General features: G+C 48.8%; 1 long non-coding RNA gene across 1 annotated transcript; it reads right to left on the bottom strand.

Moving 5' to 3' along the window:
* Window positions 1-766: 766 nt before the first annotated feature.
* LOC132539081 (uncharacterized) lies at window positions 767-2,001 on the bottom strand. Its single transcript, XR_009550383.1, has 3 exons — window positions 1,878-2,001; window positions 1,419-1,757; window positions 767-1,310 (listed from the first exon to the last, which is right to left on the bottom strand). It is a non-coding gene; the product is annotated as an uncharacterized LOC132539081 (long non-coding RNA).
* Between the last annotated feature and the right edge of the window lie 5,048 nt (window positions 2,002-7,049).

The raw sequence follows: 7,049 nt of genomic DNA, 5'->3' as shown, positions 1-7,049 counted from the left end.
CTGGGTTCAAGCCCCCCAGTTCCCACCTGCAGGAAGCTTCATAATCGGTGAAGGAGTACTACAGGTATCTTTCTCTCTCCCTCTCTGTCTCCTTTCCCCTCTTCTATCTGTCCTATATAATTAATCAACTAATTGAAAACCAAATAAAAGATGCTTGACTTTGAGGAAAATGTTTTCAGTTTACTTCCTGAAAGACAAAGGCTGTGTGGCACCATCCACAAACATGATTGAAACACATGTCATGGGAACTCCTGAGTTCTGTAAAATTGGGTTCAAATCTCCCCTCTGCTATATCTTAGCTTCAAGGGTCTATTCAATGAATGCCACCATTATATTTTATCTAGAGACAGCATGCCTCAAGCTTTAGGCACATAGTAGGAAGTCCAAAATGGCGGCTTTCTTGATTGAACCAATCCAAAGAGAAATTGATGAGTTCTCCAGGTTGACTGGGGCTTTGTTCTGTCCACAAACATTTACAAGGAACCCTTTAGATGCCAGATCCTGGGGAACTCAGAGGGAAATGAAAGAGGGGCTGTGTCTGAAGAGGGGAGGATGCAGCTGAACTGAGATAACATTTCCAAGAGATGCTCTCAAGCAGAGAGTGAGCTCTCTCAGGTGCTTCCCTGGTGAGTAGGCCTCCTGGGAGGGTGGACCCAGCCACAGAATCTTGAGGGAATTGCTGGGCACTCTGTGAAGACACTAGGGCTTTCCAGTCCCAAACAAACACACAGATGAGAAATCAGGAAAAGAAAAACATCATCGAGCTGTCTGTCAGGTGGGAGGGTGTCCCTGGGCCTGAGGAGCACTGCCACTTCCTCAGAAACCTGGAACAAGATGGCGGCATCACTGGGCCTCTCTGAGTAAAGTCGTCTTGACTCCTAGGATGTGGCATCTGGCCAGAGCTGTACCCACATAGCTGTGCAGATGTTAGAAGTCTGGGCCCTGAAGATAAGCACAGGGGCTCTTCATGTGGCCTGTCAGCCCCCAACTCCCAGGCCCAGATTCTGAGAGCCTCAAGGTAAAGCCACTTGCCTCCCTCAAGTCTGTTAATCTGCTTCCAATCTCATTCCCTCTGAATGTAAGAGGTGGTGTTATTTATTTAGTTAGTTAGTTAGTTTTCATGGAACACACTGGGCATTTTGAACTACAAGGCAGGCTGGGTTTCAAATCTGAAGATGTGCTTCTTCTGCAGCTGAACTCTGACCTGATGGCTTGCTGCCAAGACACAGGATTCAGACGAGCCTAGGCTGGGAAGTGCCCCATGGATACTGTAGATATTTGCATGATCTTTTTGGTTTGTTTGTGGGGGTCTGTCTATAAATTTTCAGTTTGAAAAAAAAAAAGGTCATTAGCCTTATTCCAACTTAGAGAAGATGAAACCAGACGCCCAGATCCCTGATTTATCATCTCCTAGACACATATCTGACTATGAACAATCGCTTCATCTCTTTGAGATTCCTCATCGGAGAAAGACGATTATAAAACATTCCTTACCGGCTGCATATAAGGATGAAATGAGATCCTCTGTGGCCATCAATCAGAGCTCTAGCTGGAAGCAACCTGCAGTGGTATAGCTGATAAATCAGCTCTTGGAGAACAAGAAGCTCTGACATGGAGTACCTGCCAATTCCTGTGGTGTAAACACTCCGTGGTCATGAGGGCGGTAGCTTACCAGTGCGAGGTCACTAAAGGAGGAGTTGGGGAGAAAGCAAAGAACCAGGTCTCCTGAGCTGAGCTGGGCTGCTTCTGACACCTTCCTGTAGACAAAAGAAACCACCAGCTCTGGGTTAAGTGTACACACCTAAAGGACTAGGAGTAGACTCCTTAATTCCAAGCTGGTGGATGAGACTGTGAATTTTTACAGCCAGATAATGTACCCCAAGTCACCACAAAAGTAGTCCATAAGTGACGATGCTGCAGCTGGTCAGTTCGCCTGAGTCTCTGAAAACACCACGTCTGTAGCAGTGGATTGGCATGGAGGAGAACTGGAAGAGGCAGGGTGTTGTATGCTTTACATTGGGTAGTTCTCCCCCGCCAAGAGAATTGGATCAGTCCAGTTAGTTTCGCGGCCGCTTGGCCCCGCCCCTAGGAACCCCGCCTGAGTTAGAGAGTTCCACAGTTAGAGAGTAGAAGGGTTCCAGAGTTCGAGAGTTGGGGAGTTAGAGGGTTCCTGAGTTCCAGAGTAAGAGAGAGTGCTTGCGCCGCCACAAAGAGACAGCGGAGTTCTGTTTGGTGATTAGTTTGGTTTAGTTTATGAATTGTTGTTCCTGAATAAAGAAATACAGCTTCCCTGCCCAGCCATGTGTCTGGTCGTCTCTGTTACCCGCCCATGAAGCTAGCCAGCCCAGCTGGAGTCTCCGAAATTTTAACAACAGCAGGGTTCCCTTATCTTCTCATTGAATCTAGAAGAGGCACCTGACTGGTGGAATGGAGTCACATGGCTGTGGCCTCATAGCAAAGGGAGCTGGGAAAATGAGTGTGTTGGGTTTCCTGAGGTGGTTGTGACAAAGCACTACTCTCCAGAGGGAGGGAGTGATCTCTGACACTGCAACCAAGCTGTACATGGGGCTGCTTTCCCTCTATGACTGCTGGTTTGCGACTGCCAGGTTTTCTTTAATTCAGCTAATTAATTAATTTTGACAGACACCTGGTTAAGCATACATAGTACTAAGTGCAGGGACCTGCACAAGGATCTGGTTTGAGCCCCCACTCCCCACCTACAGGGATAAAGCTTCACAAGTGGTAAAGCAGGTCTACAGGCATCTCTCTTTCTCTCTCCCTCTTTACCTCACCCTCCTCTCTCAATTTCTCTGTGTCTCTAGCCAGTAAAGTGGGAAAAAAATGGCCACCAGAGCAGTAGATTCATCTTGCAGGCACCAAGTCCCAGCAATAACCCTGGAAGCGGAAAAAAAAAAAAAAAAGATAGAAAAAGCTACGATGTTATGAGTGGCTTAGAGGAGAAGAGAAGATTGAATCAGAAAAAGAAGGGGCAACTATGTATAAATGTGGACAGATAGTTGTAGAGAAGATGGTTGGCCCATGTCTACAACTTTAGGGGAACTGCGGTGGACTGTGGTGGGGAGACTGAAGATTCAGGACTCTGGTGGCGGGAATGGTGTGGACTCAAGCCCCTGTTGACATGGAATTCTGTAATATAAAAATTAAAAAATGTAAAACAAGAAAGAGAGGAAGGAAGAAAGGAAAGGAAAGAAAGAAATCAGCCTGAAACCCCCCATCTTTCTTGAAGACATGTGTGAGCCAAAAAACCAGGACTCAGCTGGCCTGAGCCTGTGACACAGCTGTCCCCAGGGATCCACACTCCCTGCAAGGAGGGACAAGGCAGAAAAACAAACAATCTAAGGTCACATCACCCACTAACCACTGAGGCTGCAGAAAGCACATCTGGTTCACGATGACTGACGCCCATTCCCAGAAGAACAGGGTGAACAGGGCACAGACAGAGGAAGGAATGCAATGACCTTGCCGGGCTGTGTCCCTGTACACCTAACACCAGAAGGCAAGTGGTCTGACTCATTCTATTTGTAGAATTCCTATAAATACCTATCAGGCCTTGCATTAAGTAAGTGCAGTGATTTCCACCTCCTCACCCAAGTTTTGAAGCAGTTCTCTTCAATCTGGGCGGCAGGGCCAGGGTTTGAGTCCCTCCTGGGCTTGAGTCCTCAGTTTGACACTTTAACAAAGTCAGCCTAGAAACTCGTATTTTTCTTTTTCATCAAAGGTGCCAATAGAACTTTGTTTTCAGACACAGCTGTCTACCCAGACTTGCCCCCAGGGCCAAGATTTGGGTCCCTACTCCAGAGCAGGGAGTGATGAGTTGAGTCTTTACCTTCAAAGCCACTGAAATGTGTTGAACTTAGATGTCCAAGCCAGGGCAGAAATTAATTAAAAAAATTTAAAAAGAGGGAGTAGGGCAGTAACACAGCGGGTTAAGCACAGGTGGTGCAAAGCGCAAGGACCAGAGTAAGGATCCCAGGTCAAGCCCCCGGCTCCCCACCTGCAGGGGAGTGGCTTCACCAGCAGTGAAGCAGGTCTGCAGGTGTCTATCTTTCTCTCCCCTTCTCTGTCTTCCCCGCCTCTCTCCATTTTGCTCTGTCCTATCCAACAATGACGACATCATTATCAACAACAATAATAGCTACAACAATAAAAAAAACAAGGGCAACAAAAGGGAATAAATAAATAAGTATTTTTTTAAAATTTAGAAAGAATGAAAGCACATCCCAAATGCTCTGTGATTCCACCTCCCCACACTCCTGATTACACTTACAAGGATATAGAAATGTAGCGTTTAGTGAAGAAGAGGGTTAAATCCAATACGTGAGAGGAGGCGTCTTGGTCTTATCTGATTCAGAGAGAGGAAAAAGGTGGCCTGAAATCTGACTCCTGCTTTCAGAGCCAGTGACACCATCTCTGACCCAGCAGAGGCCCGGGTGTCTGTGGTCGCAAGATGGTCAGGGAAACTGTGTGTGTGTGTGTTTGTGTTTTATACATGAAAAACTCCACCAGCAGAGGGGTTATCTTGAGGGCATTGAGCAGGAAGATTTATCTTCTGCTTCCAAGAAAGTCTCGAGTGAAGTCCAGATTTCTACTTCCTGGAGTGCAACAACACAGGAAAGGAAGCTGTGGAGAGAGTGGCAGGCTTGGATATGTTAAGGCCTCAAGTTTGAGCCCTGGTGCCTGATGTGCTAGAGTGATGTTACGGCTCTCTCTCTCTCTCTCTCTCTCTCTCTCTCTTTCCTCAGTAAACTCATGCTCAGTTAGCTTCCTGCCCATCTGACTGTGGAATTAAGAGGAGGCTTTTGAAGATTCAACACACAGGAACATTCATCTCCAAGCCAGTGTACGTTTTTGAAGGGCCTCTTGGAAGGCCGGGCCCTGGGCCAGCCTGGCTTCATCCAGTGAGCCTCTGGTATCTTGGCCATGTCCCCTGACTGCTGAGCAGTGGCCAGTCCTCATCTTTGGAAAGTGGACTTGATTTCTGGAATGAGTCCAAAGTTTAATGGAGTCAGGGCTGATGAACAAGGTAGGAGAGGAAGCTGGCTGGCATGGCTTTGAGTGAGAAAAGATGTGTGATTGTAAAAACTGGAGTGAAAATGGTGGCGAAGTTGTTCCGGTAGGGACTCCCAACAGAGGAACTCCAAAGGGCTGCTTTGCAGGACTGAGTCTCTGGGGCAGTGGGGGTGGTGGTTGTGTGGGGTGGGGTGGGGTGGAAGGCTGCTATGTCTCAGGGGAGCTGCTCATTTGGAAGAGCAAGTTCTGGGGAGTTTGCAATCTCTGTACGGTATACTCATGTCTTGTAAGATCCATCCAGGCATTAATTCATTCTGCTCGAGCATGAAGTCCTGGGTGTGGTGCTCAGGACTCTGCAGCCGTAAACAGCACAGCTCTTATGAAGCAGTCCTCCTGGGGTTGGGGGAGCATGCTGATGGGGCTCCTTGTATTGTGCAGTGCACAACCTGTGCAACCGTATGCGGAGGCCTTGTGCTACTGGAGGCAACAATGAGGAAGAGGGAGTTGTCCTCTCAGGGGCAAGGAGATTTTGGATCTGGATAGTTGAGGAGGTAAGGGAGTTTTCAAGACAAAGAAGGGGTGGGGGTACGGAGGAAGAGGCTTGTTAGACTCCAGAACAGTATGTACCAAAACAGAGAACTAGTGGCTACGGAGACATCTGGTGGGTTTGGGAAGGAGGCAGGCAGACTAGGGGTGGGGGGTGGGGGTGGGGGCTGTTGTTGCAAAGAGGCAGAGGGGGTGTTTAGCCGGAGTCCACATCCCCTGGGGGCTTCTGGGGGGGGGAGTCAGAGGGGGCCCTGGGATGTCAGACATTCCATTCCTCTGAGCTGGCCTCTCAGCTTTTGCCTGAGGGGTAGACTCAAATCCCTGGTGCTGCTATGGGGAGGAGCCTGGGAACTCAGCGCTCCAGCCTGAGAGCTGTGTGTTCTAGGGCTGGTTCCTTAACCTGTCTGAGCAGGACCTTCCCAGTCTGCTGGAAGGAGGCCACACCAATGTCAGGGACCAGGGGGATTGGGCAAGATGGTATGTGACTCTCTTCTCTTTCCAAGCTCTGGTCTCTGTCACCCTTTGTGGAGGGGACAGGAGCCACTGATTAGGGTGCCAGCAAGCCTGGCTCTCTGCTGGGTGAGTAGATGATCCTTGTGTCTGAACACTTCTCTGTACCCAAGCCTGGGCCACCACACTGTCTCTCTCCTTTGCACTGTCTTCATTTCAGCATCAAAGTGGGTCTTGGACATGCAGAGCTGTCCCTGGGACCCCCCAGGAGCCTGAGGCCAGTGACTCCTAGCAGCCTCATTCTATCTGGGAGTGGAGGGTAGGCCTGAGAAATGGGGGTGTCCATCTCAGTCAGAAAAGAAGCTGCAGGGGTTAGACTCAGAAGGAAGAAGGAGAAGAATCCTACAGGCACATGGAACTTCTCCACACCCTGGGCCCTGTGAGACCCATCAGACACCCTGAATTCACTGCACCTGTTCCAGATTTGGGGCTGGACGTGAACACCCCAAATTCTGCCCTGGAGTGGGGGAGAGACTCATGGTCCTGCTGAGCTCTCAAAACCACAAACTTCGGGCCTAGGGGTTGCAGAGATCAGATGGCCCCCTCCCTGCCCACTTGCTTTCTGAGGCTTCAGTTACCTGGAGGGAAGGGTGGTCCCCAAAATAATAGGTGCACCTAGAGATATTGAGAGATAGAGAGTTGAGGGCCAGACAGTGGAGCACCCAGATGAGCACACATAGTACTAAGCACATGGATCTGGGTTTGAACCCTTCCTTGCTCCCCACCTGCAGGGGAGATACTTCACAAATGGCAAAGCAAGCCTGCAGGTATCTATCTTTCTCTCCCCCTCTCTAGTCCTCCCTCTCAATTTCTCTGTCCTAGTCAATAAAATGGAAAAAATGGCCACTGGGAGCAGTGAATTCATAGTGCCAGCACCAAGCCCCAGTGAAAATTCTGGAAGCAATCAATAAATAAACTAATTAAAAATTGAAAATGAGAGATAGTTTTTGCACCAAAGTAAA

The sequence above is a fragment of the Erinaceus europaeus genome, chromosome 6 (genome assembly GCF_950295315.1).
Source record: "Erinaceus europaeus chromosome 6, mEriEur2.1, whole genome shotgun sequence".
Taxonomy (NCBI): Eukaryota; Metazoa; Chordata; class Mammalia; order Eulipotyphla; family Erinaceidae; genus Erinaceus; species Erinaceus europaeus.
Note: the sequence above shows the minus strand (reverse complement) of the source record. Positions and strands in the feature narration are given on the sequence as shown.